This window comes from Crocodylus siamensis, chromosome 4 (assembly GCF_052110815.1).
Source record: "Crocodylus siamensis isolate JL-2025a chromosome 4, ASM5211081v1, whole genome shotgun sequence".
NCBI classification, from domain to species: domain Eukaryota; kingdom Metazoa; phylum Chordata; order Crocodylia; family Crocodylidae; genus Crocodylus; species Crocodylus siamensis.
In genome coordinates, this window is record NC_143398.1 from 111,286,234 (window position 1) to 111,305,344 (window position 19,111).

A 19,111-nucleotide genomic window follows, 5' to 3' on the forward strand; every position below is an offset into this window, starting at 1 on the left:
ATTTGCACACACTTAAGATATGTATGGATTTGTTTATACATATATCCTATGTATGGGCACTGGCCCAGCTATACATGTGTGTCTGATATGGAAAGCAAGGATGTCTGGCAAGCCTAGACTTCGTGTGTATGTCTGTGTGTGTCCATGTGTGCAGGCACGCACATACATGCACTCTCTTGAGAACAACATACCTTTCTCTTTCAAGTCATTTTGAGATTCTAGGAACAGAGGTGTTGCCACACTGCACTGGCACTTTTGCCCTGAGTCTGGTTTCCAACAGTGACCAGCATCATATATATTTTAGACGAAGGTGTAAGGAGGTGTAAGGTGTTTTTTCCTGGGGCTGAAATTATAGGTCAAGGTGAGATGATCTGTGCCTCATGAAGGAATCCTGGATTGGCCTGGACCTTTCAGAAGTTTTTGTTTTGTTTTGCTTTCCTGAATAGTCTGATTTCCCATGGAAATGTGCAGTCCCCCCTTGAATCTTGCTATATTTGCAGTTCCAGCAACAACTTGTACTGTGTACTGGGCCAGGTGATTGTGGCTGAGTAGTTAACACATTAGACTAGATATCTATTGAAGTTAAGACCGGTTCTTTGGCTCACTGAATCTTATTGAATCTTATGGACTATGGACTTTGCTGCATAGTTTCAGGCAAAACTAACATCCCCGGTGAAGCCAATCAATCTGCCCTCCAGGGGAGGAAGGAACTGGAAGAGTCAACATCACATGAGCATTTCAAACTACAAGCTAGCTAGCCCTGTCTGAACCAGACCTGACTAAAAATGGGTGTCCTGCGCCAAGAAGCCAGTCAGTTCATATCAACTCTGGCTAGGAAACTGTTTTGACAGTACGCCAAAATAGTTCTTCAAAACCACACTGTTAACTGCTTTTTTTTTTTAAACAAACAGACAGAAAACCCTATTTTAAATCTCTTCTCATGGGCAGCACACTGGTTTGTAAACAGCAATTATTTTGCTCTGTTGTTTTAAAAAGAATTTGGCGGCATGGACAGGTGCCATTTCCAGGCCCTATCTCCTGGCCTGAGTTGAACCTGAAGGCCCTCTACTTCTGTGTCTCACCGAGATTCAGGGATGATCCTTCCACACCTTAAAGAACAATACTCATCCTCTCTCAAAGGTTTAGTTGACTCAAGTTAACCAGGGTCCACAAAAGACATCACTCTTTTACAGCCTTCCTTCTCAGGCTGTATGTGCCTAGTCACAGCCTCTAAACTCCCCACCCCTGAAATGTGGGTCTTCACAGCCCTGTTTCTTGCAGCTGTGCCCTAGTTCCATCCAGTTATTCTCACTCTTCTTCAAGCCTTGTTTTAAGTCCCTCCGCATCCATGCAAAGACTCTCTTAATCTTTCCCACACGAGTCTGTTAACTCCTAACAGCTTGCCTGGGTTGCAGGCCTCAAACCTAGATCCTCTGACATACAAGATAGGTGTTCTGCCCTCTGTGCCACCCCCAACACTTGCCTGGCCCCACTGGGGGCACAGGGGAACCGTCCTCCTTCCCTCATACTCTCCACTGGGCTCCTGGTCCTGGACTTTCAAAGAATCATCACAGAGTCATAGAAGTCGGGTTGAAGGGACCTCGTAGATCTCCAAGTCCGGCCCCCACCTGGGCAGGAGAAAAACTGGGATCAAAAAGAGGGTTGCTTCCCAGCCAGTAGATGTGCTGGATATTTTTGCGTGCTAGGTGCAGCGCTCTGCAATCGTTGCCATACTGCATCCTATTTTGTACTGCCCACTTTTCTAACCTGACCAGGCCCACCTGCACAAATCTTTAGGCTCCACCGAGAGTTGAACTCAGATCACTGGATTCAGAGTCCAGAGTGCTAACCATGGAGCCCTTTAAGAAACAGTGACCCAGATTTTTCAAACCATTTTTCTGAGAACCATCGTCCTTTCTTCCACCCGAAAGGTTTTGTTCTTCACCCATGTTCCCTGGCACATGGGTGCAGTAACTGGCCTTGCAAGCTACTTCCTTTGGCCCATAAAAGGCCAGTCTCCACTTACATACTTCCTCAATCCAGATCCATTTTGTTTGGTAAACTTGACCGAGGTCACTTCCTGGTCTAATTTTCCAACCAGGGAGCACTTTTCCTAATACCTGAAGGTCTGTTGTTTCCCTTTTGATAGCCTTGTTCCTTCCATTCACCAACATAACCAAAGGTGTACCAGTACTATGCCTGAGGTACATTTGTGTGATCCAAATAACTGCCTCAAGTTTTAGTACGTCGTTACTTAGGACATGCTATACTATTGACTATTTGGTCCTTGAGCTCTATGCGAGGCAGTCACTTTCCTATCCCCTGGGAAACTGCTTCCCCGAACATTTAACCCTCCAGCTCTGAGAGTGTCCATAATAATATCCAGCTTCTTTTTAGGATTTCTGGGGGCTGCCATATACATAACCTTGCCTGAGGTGCTTAGGATCCCTTTAACTCAACCTACTTCCATTCTTCTTCCATCTGTATTGCTTTGAGAGTGAAACCTTCTGATAGAGTTGCTGGAGTTTTTTTCCTACCATCTCCTCTTCTCTCCCCTGCACTCACACTCTCCTGTGTACCCCAGGATTTGCAGGATTGGGCCCCTCAAATGCCAGGAGCCCCTGCCCAGCTTTCCCCTTTTATACAGACACTCCCCAGCGCCCCAGAGGCACATCTCTGTAAGGGGGGAAAGCTGGGCAGATGCTCCCGGGGCTCGTGGAGCCTAATCCTGCACAGGAATTCCTGGGGCACACAAGAGTGGACCCTCAACACCTAGGAGAGTGTATTGCTCATGGTCCATGGTATCAATATAAGGGGCAACAGGCAATATGTGCTTTTCACCCAGTGAAGAGGATCAGCGGTGCCAGGACACATCCCAGCACAGGTGATCTGCTTCATTTAGCAACATCTGTTTCTAAGCCTGAGAATCCAAGCCCTGGATTTCCGTCAGCGCCTGGCTCCTTTGGGCTGCCTCCTCCACTTCAGCCAAGATTGCTGGTACAAAAAGGTAAGTGACAAGTTGGAGACTAGGCAATACCGTGCAAGGCACCTTTAGAAGCTGGCTAGCTCCAGCTTGGGTAGAACAGGCTTCCTGGTCTGTGCTCAGCTAGTGCTCCCATCGTGTAGGGATAGCTGTGGGTGTACTTCCCTTTTATGGGCCTCATAAATCTCTGTTGTACTGTCCAGTTCTTCCAAAGATCCTTCATCTGGGTGTGTGGTTTTTAGAGATGTTTAGTGCTCATACCAGGGTTGGTAGTGGCACAGTTACCATGAGCTTCCCAGATTTGAGAAGCAAAGTTCCTTCTTTCTCGGACACCCCAAGAATTCTCCTCCGACTGGTTTCCAGCATCTAGACCCTGCTTGGTTCCTGAGAAGAAAAAAAACACATAACTTCCCTGAGCTGTTTTTTTCTTGGAGCTGAAATTACAGTCTGTCTCGTCTTCAGAAAAGGCCACTTTTGAAACCTCTGATCATACTCTCGTATCGAAATCCAGGCCCCTGAACCTGTTTATTTAGCTGGTCCATGTCCACCAGTTACTGTGCAGCCTGGTTTTCCCAGCGCCATCCACAGGTCTGTCCTCCAAAGTTTGAACCTTTCCACATGCTCCATTTTCCTGCCTCCATAGCATCTGGGGGCACATCCTGATGAGCACACACGTGCAGGGGTGCAAGTTTCCCATGGGACAGATAGCTGCAGCATGCCCCTGCACACGCTGCGGCACGTGGCAAATCAACCCGGGTGGGGTAGAGGAGGCCGGGGTCAGCCTTACTGCTCAGAACCTGGCCAGTAGCCAGAGCATGACTGGCCAGCCATGCTCCATTTCTGGTGATGCATGTTGCTGCCATGTGCAGGGCTTTTTTTTAGCCCTGGGTTTTTTTTGACACTAGGATCTCCCAGTGTAAAAAAAATAAAAAATGGGATTGAGGTGCTGCAAACTGCATGTGTGTGCTTGTTGGAACACGCCCAGAAAGTCTTGCTTGGCCTTGACTCTGAGTTATAGTTTCATAGTAGCTAGAGTCAGAAGGGACCTAGGTAGATCATCTAGTCCGACCCCCTGCCTTGGCAGGAAAGAGCACCGGGGTCAGATGACCCCGGCAAGGTACTCATCTAACTTCCTTTTAAAAATCCCCAGGCTAGGAGCCTGCACCACTTCCCCTGGAAGCTGGTTCCAGGCCCTAGCCGCCCTGACTGTGAAGTAGCGCCTCCTAATATCTAATCTAAACTTACCCTCCGCCAGCTTGTGACCGTTATTCCTGGTCACTCCTGGCAGCGCACGGGGGAACAGGGACTCCCCCAATACCTGCTGATCCCCCCTGACCAGTTTGTAGCAGGCCACAAGGTCCCCCCTTAACCTTCTCTTGTGGAGGCTAAACAGGTTCAGGTCCCGTAGCCTCTCCTCATAAGGCCTGCCCTGCTGACCCCTGATCATACGAGTGGCCCTCCTCTGAACTCTTTCCATATCGTCCACGTCCCTCTTGAAGTGTGGCGCCCAGAACTGGACGCAGTACTCCAGCTGCGGCCTGACCAGTGCCGCATAGAGGGGGAGGATCACCTCCCTGGACCTGCTCGAGATGCATCTGTGGATGCATGACAGGGTACGGTTGGCCTTCTTGACTGCCTCCCCACACTGCCGGCCCATGTTCATCGTGGAGTCAATGACGACTCCAAGATCCTTTTCCGTCTCCGTGCTGGCAAGAGGGGAGTTCCCCAACCTGTAAGTGTGGTGCCGGTTCTTCCTCCCCATGTGCAACACCTTGTACTTATCAGTGTTAAACCCCATCCTATTCTCATCCGCCCACCGTTGCAACCTGTCAAGGTCAGCTTGTAGCCTATTGCACCCTTCTAGTGCACCCACATCCCCCCACATCTTAGTGTCATCAGCAAACTTGAACAGGGTGCTTTCTACCCCGTCATCCAAGTCACTGATGAAGATGTTGAACAGTGCGGGCCCAAGGACCGAGCCCTGCGGAACCCCACTGCCCACATCCTTCCAGGTCGAGAAGAACCCATCCACCACCACCCTCTGGGTGCGGCCCTCCAACCAGTTGGCGACCCATTTGACCGTGTGGGCATCGACACCACAGTCTCCCAGCTTTTTGATGAGGACAGGGTGAGAGACAGTGTCGAAAGCCTTCCGGAAGTCCAAAAAGACTACATCCACAGCAACCCCTGCGTCTAATGATTTGGTGACCTGATCGTAAAAGGCCACCAGGTTGGTCTGACAAGACCTGCCACTGATGAACCCATGTTGGTTGCCCCTGAGCATGCATTCCCCCGCAAGGCCCTCCTGGATGTGTGCCAGGATAATTTTTTCAAAGAGCTTACCCGGGACTGAGGTAAGACTAACTGGCCTGTAATTTCCCGGGTCCTCTTTTTTTCCCTTTTTGAAGATAGGGACCACATTGGCCCTCTTCCAGTCCTCCAGCACCTCGCCAGAGCACCACGAGTGCTCATAGAGCCGCGCCAGGGGTCCCGCAATGACCTCGGCCAGTTCCTGTAGAACCCTAGGGTGAAGATCGTCCGGACAGTCCTTGATTCAGATTTCATAATAAATAATCAGCATGCACCAGGGTATCTTTAAGGGCCAGGATTTCCTTGGCTTACACCAGTGGAGGTCAATCTTTTTGCCAGGCATGCCACAAATTAACCTTGCACTCTTCCCGAGTACTACTCTGATCCCTTTCCTTTACCCAGCCTGCTACTCAGCTTTCTGCTCCCTGTCCCTTGCCCCTAAGCTGATGCTCTGCTTCCTGCCCTGTGCTCCCTGCCTGCTCTGATGCTCTGCTTTCCACTCCATGCCTTATCTACCACTATGCAACCTGTCCCCTTCCCAATCTGCTGTGTGCCCATCCTACTTGTGGCACTTACGGCACAGGTTTACACCATGCCCTGTGCAATGGGACAAGCCTTGTTTTACATACCCAATAAGGCAAATCTACTTTACATACCCAAGTCACTCACCTTTTGTTCACATGGCTAGAAAGACCCCCTACCTCTACCCTACCCAGATCTCTTTCCTTTTCCATAGTCGAGGTGCCTGCAGTCTTCTTCCTGCCATGGAATTTATTCTGTGTATGGCCTCAAACACTTGCCTGCTCCTAGTAACTAAAGCTGGAAGTCGCACTGCTGCTGCTCCTGCACCATGAAGCAGTTTGGGGCAGTGGTTATCTCACTCCATTTCTGCTCTCATTCCTCCTTGTTGGCAAGGAATTGGTGGTCCTAATTATTATATCACTTGTGGACAGATGTCATCTCAAAGTGGCCTCAGATGGCTCCTCATGTACCATGCCTCTGATTTAGAAATAAATCACCCAGAACCAATTGATTAAATAATATTCCCACTCTCTTGCTGTCAGACTTACTCAGGTTAACCAGCTCCTCTCCACGTCCTTCAGACGTTACATGTTAAGGCTATGTGCTTCTATTCTTAGCCTTGCCTACTGTTCTCCCTTAAAATTTGGCATCTTCACACCCCTCCTTCATGGGCCTGTGCCCTGCCTGAATCCTTCCTCTCTCCAGCATCTTTGTTTGAGTTTAGACAAAAAAAGAGAGAGCTCATGACTCAGAATAGCCAGTGGCCCAGTGCCCAGGGCAGTCATCAGGGCTGGTAATACCACACAGACTTGAACAATTCTGAGCTCTGCTCAGTCAATAAAATTTCATAGATTTCATAGACACTGGGGTGGAAGGGACTCCAGAAGATCATTGGGTCCAGCCCCATGCCCCAGGGGCAGGAAGTAATTTGGGACTGATGTAGCTAATTTGGTCTGAGACATGAAATAAAAAAAAAAAAGGATGTGGAAGATCCAGATTAATAGCCCAACTCTGCCTGATTGAATCTTGAACTTGAGTCTCCCACATCCATCCATGGCAAATGCCCTAAGCACTGGGCTCTTCTGAGATTTTTCTGTTTCACAGACAAGGACTTCCATCCTGGATCTGAAAATCCTTCTCTGATAAAGCCTCTTCTGTTTTGTTAACACTGACACATTCCTGCAAAAAAATAAGTTTCTGTTTCAGCAAATCTGCATTTCCTGATGAAAAGTTATCTAATCAGAAAACCCCACAAGAGCTCTGCTCCAAATGACTGACCCACCAGAATCCCCAGGTTTCCTCATTGTTAAGGGAATCAAGACAAGTGCTCCTGTAAGCACTATAAATTCATTAAAAGCCAGGAAAATAAACTTTGCCTTTTCAATTTAAGCAAATTTAAAAAAGCTGAATGGTTTCAAGAATCTTTATTACAAACATTACACAACTAGGGTCACTAAACTGAGAATGTCCCATTATCTTATGTGCTCAGGTTCAAAACTGGTTTACAGAAATGAGAGTTATCTGTCACTCTGGCTTTGTTTATTGAAGAGCATCTAAAATGACATTACTATTTACAAAATTGTCAGCACGCTGTCACTGTTAACAAAACCCATATTCCAAATTTGCAGGTGCCTAATGTAAGACCCGGTATTTTAAGAGAGTCACAGAAGTGTAGGAATAAAAGGGACCTCTAGAAATCAGCTAGTCCAACCTGAGGCCCAAGGCAGGATCAAATATACCTATAGCATTCCCAGCACGTTTGTCTCACCTATTTTTAAAACCTCCAACAAAGAAGATACTGTAACACCCCCAGGGATCCTGCTCACCACCCTAACAATCTGAAAGCTTATTCTAATATCCAACTTAAATCTTCTTTGTTTCAAATCAAACTAATTTCTTCATGTCCTTCTCTCTTCCTTCCCCCCAACCCCTTTCCCCTGAAGCCACAGAAAATAAATAATACGTCACCATCCCTTCATTAGGGTCTTGTATGTCCTGAGAACAACACAACACCTTTTATGCAGCATGAGCCATTTGTTTAGCCTGTCTCAGCCATGTAAATAACACAGGCTTAGTGCTTATTTCACACAGCCAGGATAAGCAGCTGGGGTGTTGAATAGAGCGCCAAATGAAGCTGGGCCAAGCCTTCTAGGTACGCCGCAGATTAACATGAACTCCTCCTCCAGATGTGCGTGTATAATGTAGGATGCTGCATGCAGCAAGTCAACTGTTTTGTAGCTATTAGCTCTTCTCATGGGACTCAGATGCTCTATATACCCTTTGCAGCTGTCCATTATGCTTACCAGTGAGCAGTGCTTTATCAATCTCGGGCACAGTATTTAGGCCCATGTTTACCTTTAAGTGCTTTTTTTTTAATGGAGGTAGGCTTGTGAGTGTGATCAAAAGCTTTGCTGACCTGGTAACACCATTTCTAAAAAGAGACCAGATCACAGCTTGCTGGACACCCTGCAGAATGGCAGTGCAATTAAACTGCCTGAATGACAGGCTTTGCTCTCTCTCCTCTTCATCCTTCAGCTTAGCAGGTCCCTGTTTTACAAGTAATGGAGCTCTAAAGAGCTGATCTGTCCTTTCCTAGCTCTGTGCCTGATCTTGATGTAGAAAAGGCAGTGTGAAAGGGGAGGGGGGGAAGCTGATTCTGCACTTTTCCAGCCAGTTCAGGAACTGAATATTTAGGGGGTTGAGAGTGGGTATCTGGAGAAAAAGCTGTTTTCACTGCAGTTTTATCCCCTGGCAACTGGGGCTGCTGTGCCAGCTGCTGGAAGCTTTACTTTTTGTCATCATCTTTCGGTGCTTACATACCAGAAGCTTTCTAGTTCAGTGCCACACAACTAAGAGCAACAGAGCAGCCAAGGAAGAGAGGTCCAGCCACTCCTTGTCAGGGGCCCAAGGGCAATGATGAAGTTCCATGAATCACAGCTTTGTTCTGAACTGCTTCATGTCCCCCTATCACACTCTTGGTCTAAAAAGTCACATACTAGCAGTACAAGAGTTTTAGACTTTATCTCCATGTAGTTGACAGACAAGGCTCAGTTTAGGGTGAGAACCTTTCATATTTGTTCATGAATCTTTGGACTACATTTTCCCATTTTTTTTTTTAATTTAACAGAAGAGAGACTGATAGGCTGTGAAAGCTGATCTCCTGAATAACATCTTCAAATCACCATAATTTAAATCCCTATGGAATACCTTTATTGACTTTAATAGGGGATGAAGGCAATAGCATTTGAAAGAATTGAATAGCAAGTAAGAGAAACTACACAGAAGATTCGTACAATGTATGTAGTAGAAACTGAACTGTTTGCTATAGATTTAATTTTTTTTTTTAGATTTTAAGAACTATATTCCCACCGCAGGATTCTTAATGTTGATTTTAAAATTCCCCTTGAAAGTCTATGGGCCATAGACCATGAGCCATCTTCCTTTTCTCATGTGATGAACTGTGTTACCTGTGCACTGTTTACTACCTTAGTTGGGTTAATTCAGAGATAGTGGGTGCATCTAAATGAGACACTTAATGTGCAGTAGACTAATTCTACTGCACACTAGCATGTCACGGCAAAAACTGTACTAACATGCAGTAGAATTAGTCTAAACTTAATGTGCAGTAGCAATGGTGCATTAATGTACATGTCGACATGCCCAGTGAGTACTGCACCTGACTTCCTGATGTAAGTTAAATCACAGAATTTCACAGCCCAGAGCTGAACTGTGCTCTCTGCTCCAGATACCCCTCCACTCCCTAGCCAGAGCAGTGAGGGCTGGCTAACAGGGGGAGGGAGGGAAGGGGGAACAAGCCTGGCTGGGGATACAGCCCAGTCTGCTGGCCAACCCCAGCTGGGGTCTGGAGCCAGGGAGGGGGTTAAATACCCCTGTCCCTCTCAAAATTACTGCTGACTACAGCACCTGGAAGAGGATATTATAAGCAACGCTGTAGAGTCCTGCTGCTGTAACTCTGGATGGCAAATCCCAGAGACCTCGAGGGCAGCAGGAAGAGGAAGTGAACCCACAGCCAAAGAGCTGTGCTCTAGCACACCCCTGGCTTCTGGCCTGAGCCACTGCAGACATGTAGCTCCATTTCCCGAGTCAAAGGTAAATGTCTGTTCACTTCTATTACAATTTAATCTGTACAGTTTAGATTAATCTGCAACAACTGAATCGATTCAGCTTTGGGGTTTTTGACTGTCTGTACTTAGCCAAAGAGTTTGCAAAATCAGACCACAGTTCTCCTTTGCACTCATCCACGCCACTAAGTAAGGTTGCATCCATTACTTCATTTGACCTATCCTACACCAAGGAAGACTCCCATTTCTTAGCAGTCTTGTCTGCTGAAACAATATTATCCACTGCATATCCGTGTATCTAAGATCTAAACTGCTGGACCCATATTTTTGTTTACGTCAGTGACTGATGCTTATGTGAGTAAAAGCTGCAGAATTGATCCCTAGATAGATAGCTAGTTTCTGATTAAATTTCACAGCTAGTCAAAATATTTTGTTTTCTTTTCCCCAGCTCTAGATCACCCATCCCTGGCAGAGTCACAGTTTTTTACAAATCCTTTGTGTAGCCTTTTAGCTAGTAAACAAAAGCCCCAAGTGACTCATTTTATAAAAGGGCAGGCAGGGTTCTTTGGGTAGATGTGATATCTTTTAATAGACCAACTGAGTAGTTGGGGGAAAAAATTCTTAGCAAGCTTTCAGGCGCAGTCACCCTTCATCAAGCATAGGGAGGCTCTGCTGTTCTGAGACTCCAAGGAATGAGAGAAGCTAAAAGTGTGACAAGATGTCAGTGAGAATGTAAATAGGTAGAAAATAGAAAGACAAAAGGTACAGCAGGGGAGAGGAAAGAAAGCAGGGGAAAAAGGCCAAAGGGAAACATTACTGTGACACAATACAAGGTAGAAAGGCTGTCTGTGAAAAAGGAAATAGCTGGAGATCAGGAAAACTGGAATGGGAGAAGCTAAAAGTGTGACAGGATGTCAGTGAGAATTTAAATAGGTAGAAATTAGAAAAACAAAAGGAAAAGCAGGGAAGGGAGGGAGGAAGCAAGCAGGGGACAACAAAGGCCAAGGGGAACACTACAGTGGTAATAATACAAGGTAAAAAAGAAGCTATCAATAAAAAGGAAATGGTAGGGAATCAGGAGGACAAAGGTCAGAAAAGTAAGAGAGGGGAGGGGAGAAAAAGTGTGTGGGGGGGAAAGAAGATTGTACGAGGTCAGGCTGGTACAGGTGAATCAGATGTTAGACAGATGGTAACAAATCCAATGTCTATATTGAATCCATGATGTTTTGTATCCAATAGGTTGATGGAGTTTGTAGGTTCGTCTACAAAGAATGTTTTAAGTTCCCTTTGAGGATTAGAACTGAGAGACTGAAGAGGGAGTGACTGTCCTGTGAAAAAGGAAATAGCTGGAGATCAGGAAAACTGGAGTGGGAGAAGCTAAAAGTGAGAAATGTGTCCCCCCAGTTATAACTATTTTCGGGGTGTGTTCATTCTGGTGTGAAGTTGTTTTTTGGTTTCTCCTACATGTTTTCCATTGGGGATTTGGTGCATGGGATGATATGTATAACATTTCTAGAGGTGCAGTTGTAGGATCCAGGAATGGTGCCGGTTCTGTTGGGGGGTGTAGTTTATTGCGTGGGGGGAGAGGTGTGGAAAGATGTTGGCAGGTTTCGCATTTCTTGTCCTGGCATGGTCTGGATCCACTGGATGAGGTTTGGATCACAGGGAGTTTGCTTCTGGTGATGAGGTTGGTGAGGTTTAGTGCTTGTTTAAAAAAGCTTTTTATAAAAAGCATTTTACAATGAAGTCTTCAAATAGGAGCAGCTGCCATGTTTTGATTCTGATAGGCTACTTACTGCTAGGTGAAGAGCAGCCATTTGGGTTAATGTCTGCATTGTTATCAAACAATGTGTGGCAGGATCAGATTTCTAGCTACCTTTCCCATCTATCCAATAACATTGGACGTGGCTGGTTCTATTACTGTACTAGTGGCACATTGTAGCCTCCTCACCAAGGATGGTAATTAAGGCTTTTACACAGGAAAACCCTTTAGGAAGTGGCTGGCTGGAAAGCCCTGAGCAGTCCCACTGGTGACAGTAGGACTATACACGTTTAATTCTAAATGTGTCAGAAAGCTCAGATAAATGGTCAAGAGGAAACTATTGTTTTGTCCCAGTTCGGCCAGGACAAGCTCAATTTGATAAAAGCTATGCTGATGTCCTAAAGACACCTTAAAATTTCATACTATCCTACTACAGAGCCAAGCAGCACATTAGTGAGATGTTACATCCTTACTACATGCGCTGGCTCCTAACCTGGGAGGAGTGTAGCCTGCTTAGGTCAGCACAGCACAAGCATCAATAAGGTCTGCTGAAAGAAAGCCAGTGGGTGCATGGCTGGCTCCAGAACTGGATGCAAGAGAACTGCATTAAGGCAGACATAGTTGGCTGGCCTGGCCACACTACCTCCGATTTGAGCAGTCTTCCAAACAAGAAAAAGTGTGACCACCATGGTGCAGCACTGCACGTGCGTAAGTACATACTACCTAGAGCAGGCTTGTCCAACATGCGGCCTGCCAAGCCATTTTCTGTGGCCCCTGGTGCTGCGACGGGAACCCCTTGTCCCACCCCGAACCCCTCAGGAGTTTCCTAATGGCTGCTGAAGGGCTGGGGAAGGGACAAGGTTCCCACACACACAGCATCAGCTTGACGCTGCCGACGTAGTGCAGCTCCTCCCTTCCCCCCTCATTTCACTGTGTCCCTTCCTCGCCTCACCCCTCCCTTCCTCATTTGCATGCCAGCTCCTCCCCTCTCCCACATTGCAGGGTTTCTGTTCCTAGCCCTGCCCCTCCCTTCCTCATTTGCATGCTGGCCCTGCCCTGTACCAGTCCCTGCCAGCCACGTGGGCTGGAGCAGCTGACAGTGCAGCGGGCAGGCAGGCACAAAGGTGGATGCCGGCGCAGAGGCATGCTGTGGCCAGGCCTGTGGGAGATGCTGCTGCTGCGGCTGTTGGGGCGGGAAGCCGGTGCCGCTCCCGCCTCCCTCCATGCCCACAGACATCGTGCTGGGGGTGGTGAGTCGCAGGTCCCGGAGAGAGAGGGACCCCTACCGCTTGGACTCAGGTTGCCCCGGGGGAGAGGGAGCAGGGGGTGTCCCTGCACATCCCGCACCCCCCTGTAGAGTCCCCACATGTCCCCCTGGCTGCTGAGCCCAGGTGCGCGGGTGTGAGAGCATCCTCGAGGCCACCCAGGTGGCAGGGAGGACACGGTAGGATCAGGCAGCACCCCTTGACCCCTGCACAAGCAGGCTGCAGCTGGACTGGACAGGCCGTGTGAGCACCTACTCCTGCCAGCCCAGTGGGTGATAAAATGTTCGTGATCCGGCCCCACATTCAAAAAGGTTGGACACCCCTGACCTAGAGGGTGGTTCCTAAGATGATGAAGGTAGACTGTTCTCAGTGGTGGCAGATGAGAGAACAAGGAGCAATGGTCCCAAGCTGCAGCAAGGGAAGTTTAAGTTCGATATTAAGAAAAACTCTCACTAGGAGGGTAATGAAGCACTGGAACAGGTAACCCAGAGAGGTGGTGGGAGCTCCATCCTTGGAGGTTTAAGACAAAGCCTTGGCTGGATGATCTAGTTAGAGATGGTTCTTCTTTGAGCAGGGGGGTGAACTAGGTTGACCTCCTGATGTCCTTTCCAACCCTAATTTTCTATGATTCTATTATATTCTCCTTTCTGACATTGTAAAGGCTTTTCCTACTGAAAATGTCTGAAAGGATTATCAGGAGGCTTGTGGAGTTCAAGACCTGCAGCTTCTTAAAGTACTGTTCATCCCAACAATGCAGGTATTTCAGTACAGAAGGGTGATCGCTTTATTTGGGGTGCTATCAAATTGCAGCTATTTTTCAAGGATGTTCACTTATGACAGTAACCATGGATCTCATTACAAGAGCTTTATCCTCTCCAACCTGTGGAAATTACTCAATGAACATGAGTGTTTGTTACCCCACCCTTCTTCCTGCATTCCCTATGATTTGTTCCATTCACATACCAGTTCTGGTCTTAATTTAAGGGCAGTGCCTACTCACATGAGTAAAATTAAGCACGTAGATAAGTGAGTGCTGGTTCAGGACCTGCATTTGTGAGTTTGCCAAGTTGACATAATTAGCATGCTATGTCATTAGGCTTTATTACAACTCTTTGCTAAAAGGAAGCTGATCCCTTTGTGCCAGCATGAGGAGCACAAGTACCTTGATTGTGTTGGAGATAATAAAAGCAACAGGTGCTCACTACCTAATGAAAGGAATACTGGTTGTATAGCCCAGACCAACCAGATAGTTGCAAAAAAACTTCATAATTTTACAAGAAGGAAGCAAAATTCAACACCTTAAGACCTGAAAGCTGACACCCTTGCTCCAGCCTTTTGTGTTTAGCCAAACTTGCATGCTCACAGAGCAGCCACAACACAAAAGAAATTCCTTGCCCAGGAGAGCCTTCTATCACCCATCTTCCCACAAAATACGAAATATCACAACGAGAAAGAAGCATAATTCAACATCCTGCTTGCCAGCAGATAACTCAGCGGTAAATAGACTGCTCCAACTTTTACCTGAGCCTATTTTGCATAAAATGAACTTTTCCAACCAGGACATCTTACACCACCTTTCAGCTTTTCTTTGAAATATGAATTTTCAATTTCCACCTGGAAGAAATTTTACAGTCTTTGCACTCTCCTATACCTGAGGAAGGGCATGTATGCCCGAAAGCTTGCAAATAAAGAACATATTTTTTTGCAACTGTCTAGTTAGTCTAATAAAAAATATCTCCTCCACAAGAGTTCTGTTTACTTTTGTCTGCAAACCAACCTGTATCCCTCAGTCATGCCGAGGACTTTCAGTGCTGAAAAAAGGAAAACCCCCAGAAGCAGCTCACTCTTTCAAAAATATTTGGAGGCAGCAAAGTCAAAAGCAGCAGTAGCCTGCACAAATCTTATGGAAATACTATAAAAGCAAATATCTCAAATAGTGTTTCTATTGAAGGCAAGGTTTTTTCTATCCCTACTGGTCACCCAGCTTTAAGTGTGTTGCCCTTCATATTGGAAGAGCTAGTTGCTTCTCCTGCCCTTGATGGAAATTTTAATTTTTTAGGGCCAAATCTGACACAGGTCAAACCTGAGCATCCCTTTTGTATTGTAAACGATTGGGTTGGGCTAGATTAGGAATTAAATGTGTCAGGACACTGCCATAATATTTAGATCTCTTAACAAAGATCTCAGTTGCTGATAGATTACCCTCCTAGAATCCTAAAGCTGAAATCTCCCTACTGAAGCTGTTCCCTTCCCTTGGCCACAAGCTGGTTTGTTAGGGGATTGTTTGTTTTTATGCAGAGCATGACATACATTTACCAGGAGTTTGCAAACTGACACGGAGAAGACTGCCCCTCCTGCTAATGTAAAGAAAGCAAATGCAAGGAAGGAAGCACTTTGGATCTTTATTAGTGTCATTTTGGAGATCCGGCCCTGCTCTCATTTAAGTCAAATGAAGTTTAACTACTGCCTTTAATGGGAGTAAGACTAAGACCAGGGTCAGCAAAGTACTTAAGCAATAAGTATTTACCTAGCTTTATGGCATATGCTTAATCAGTTTGTTAAACTGAAGTCTAAATGTTAATTAGTTAGATTTCGGAGACATAAAGGTTGGAAGGGACCTCGGAAGATCATCAAGTCCAGCCCCCTGCCCAAAGGGCAGGAAGTCAGCTGGGGTCATCGGATCCCAGCAAGATAAACATCCGATTTATTCTTGAAGGTGTTCAGTGTATGTGCTTGAACCACCTCCGATGGCAGACTGTTCCAGACCTCGGGGGCTTGGACAGTAAAGAATTTCTTCCTTATGTCCAGCCTGAAACGGTCTTGCAGGAGTTTATAACTGTTCGGCCTCATCATCCCCTGGGCCGCTCTGGTGAACAAGCGTTCCCCCAGATCCTGGTGGTCACCCCGATAAACTTATAGGTGGCCATCAGATCACCCCTGAGCCTGCACTTTTCCAGGCTAAAGAGCCCCATGGCTCTCAGCCTGTCATCATAATGTCTGTTTTCCTGACCTCTGATCATGCGTGTGGCTCTCCTCTGGACTCTCTCAAGCTTTTCCACATCCTTTTTGAATTGTGGGGCCCAAAACTGGATGCAGTAATCCAGCTGCGGCCTCACCAACGCAGAGTACAAGGGGAGAATGACGTCCCGGGATTTGCTTGAGAAGCATCTATGGACGCAAGCCAGTGTTTTTGTTGCTTTACTAGCCGCAGCATCGCATTGGAGGCTCATGTTCATCTTGTGGTCAATGATGACCCCCAAGTCTCTTTCTTCCATGGTGCTAGCCAGTGTAGCACTGCCGAGCCTATAAGGAAGCTGCAGGTTTTTCCTCCCAAGGTGGAGAACCTTGCATTTTTCAGTGTTAAACACTATCAGGTTCTTGTCCGCCCATTTGGTGAGCCTGTCCAGGTCAGCCTGGATTACCCACCTGTCTTCTGGCGTGGATGCTTTGCCCCAAAGTTTGGTGTCATGGATGAACTTGGCCAGTCTGCCTCTGACTCCAATGTCCACATCATTAATGAAGATGTTGAACAATATGGGTCCAAGGACAGAGCCTTGGGGGACCCCACTGGTCACAGGCCACCATGATGAGTGACTTCCATCAATTACTACCCTCTGGGTCTGACCACAGAGCCAATTTCCCAGCCAGCGGATCATGGTGGACCCAAGGCCACAGTTGGCCAGTTTCACCAAGAGGTGATCATGGGATACCAGATCGAAGGCTTTTTTGAAGTCAATATATATGACATCAATCTCTTCTCCCTTGTCCAGGTGATAGGTCACCTGGTCATAGAAGGAAATGAGATTGGTCAAGCAAGACCTACCCGCAACAAACCCGTGCTGGCTATCCCTTAGGATGTTGGTATCGGCCAGTCCATTAAGGATGGCCTCTTTAATAAACTTTTCTAAGACCTTCCCCAGGATAGAAGTCAGGGTGATGGGCCTATGGTGTGCCAGATCCACTTTCCTCCCTTTCTTGAAGATAGGCACCACGTTGGCCTTCTTCCAGTCTTTGGGTACTACACCAGAGCGCCAGGAGTTTTCAAAGATCCGTGCCAGGCGCTGGGCTATGATGCTCGCCAGCTCCTTGAGTATCCTGGGGTGCAGGTTGTCAGGGCCGGCTGACTTGAAGGTATCCAGCTTCTCAAGATGTTCCTTCACAAGGTCAGCATTGATAGAGGACAGGGGATCTTCCTGTCCCGTAGTGAGCATGGGAATCCAATGGGACTGATGAAAGACCGACGCAAAGTACCCATTTAATAGGTTGGCTTTTTCCTGGGTGTCAGTTGCCCCATCTGGTTCAGCAGGGGTCCAATGTTGCCCTTGCTTTTCCTCCAGCTCCCCACATATCTGAAAAAGGACTTTTTATTGTCCTTGATGCTCGAAGCTAGTTAGAGTTCAGTTGCAGCCTTGGCTTTCCTGGTTTGCTTCCTGCAGAACCAAACTATCCATCCTTTATAGGCCTTTCTTTTTTAGCCTCTGGAGGTCTGCTAGATCCCTGGAGAGTCAGGGGGGCTGCTGTGCCCTCTTGCTGCCTTTCCTCCTAGATGGAATAGAATTAGCTTGTGCATTGAGGATCACTCCCTTGAGGAGCAGCCACTCTTCCTGAACTCCCCTTCCCCGGGGTCGTGGTCCCTTAGGGCCTTACCAATAAGCCTTCTGAGCTTGTCAAAGTCGGCTTTCCTGAAGTCAAGGACTTCCGTGTTGCTGACTGACTTGCCAGCTTTATGGTGAAGGTGATGAGCTCGTAGTCGCTTTCACCCAGCTTCCCATTGATCACTAGATCCCCAATTAGGTCACCCCCAGTAGCCAGTACCAGGTCGAGCAGCACTTTACCTCTCGTTGGCCCACAGCTTCATGAGTCAGGTAGAGGTCATCCATGCATGAGAGGAAGCTTTGCGACCGCTCAGATTTTGCTGAGTGATCCTCCCACAAGATGTCCAGGTAACTGTGTGGCCTCAGCCTGGTCAAGCTCAGGACTTTGGGTGGGAGGTCCGTAGTAGACTCCCACCGTTGTGTCCCCATTGCCCTGTTCCCCATGGATTTTAACCCAGAGGGTCTCCAGCCGTCCACCCTGGTCACCAATATCAACTTGCAGGGATGCGTAGTTTTCCTTAACGTAGAGAGCTACAACCTCACCCCTTTTATCTACTCGATCTCTCCTGTACAGAGTATAGCCATCTATACCCATGATCCAGTCATGGGTGGAGTCCCACCAGGTCTCCGTTATCCCTATGACATCATAATTATTTGCAGTGAGCAGGAGGGTGAGCTCCTCCTGCTTATTTCCCAAGCTCCTGGCATTTGCATACAGGCAGGCAAAGTTTCCCCTTGGGGGCTCTTGCCTTGCCCACAGATTGAACCAGGGCTGTGGCAGGGGTGGGCTCCCTTAAGTGCCTTGGCCTGCAGGCCTTGCAAGGATTGCTCCGTGGGCCAGCAGTGGCAGTAGTCCCCCCGACCCCCAGCAGGCTTAGTTTTAAAGCCTGGTGGAGCAGGTCAGCCAGTTTGGCTGAGAGGAGCCTCCTCCCCAGTGGAGACAGGTGGAGGCTGTCCCTTCCCAGCAGCCCGCTGCCTCTCTCTCCAAAGAGTGGGCTGTGGTCATGGAAGCCAAAACCTTCCCAATGACACCAGCACTGCAGTCTTTGGTTCACTGCGTGGATCCTCCTCTCCCTCCTCAGCCCATACCCCAAGACTGGGAGGATCAATGAGAACATCACCTGTGCCCCCAGACCCTTTAGCCTCGCTCCCAAATCCCTGTAGCGCCTTATGACCCCGCTGGAAGTGCTCTGAGCTGTGTCATCGGTGCCCACGTGAATAAGATTTTAACCTGAAACTGATCTTTTCAATATTTTTTTTAAAAACATCCTCATTTATTAACAATACCTTAAATGATTTAACCAAAAATAGTTTAAAAAATCTAAATTACTTTATACATTTCTCCAGTTTCTCTTCTTGTCTCAGATAATGAAAGACACTCCTTACGTTCCGTTTATTATGCACTGAAAACAACATACAATTCTGCTCTGACTAGATTGAGAGTCTGGTAGAAGTTTAAATCCAAACTAAAATATCTTTAGAGAAATAAAATCTTCAGCTCCAAATTACACCCAATGTCATAGGACTGGAGTTTGTTTGTTTGTGTGTTAAAAAAATCCTAACTTTTAGGTCAATGTATAGAAGGGTTTTTT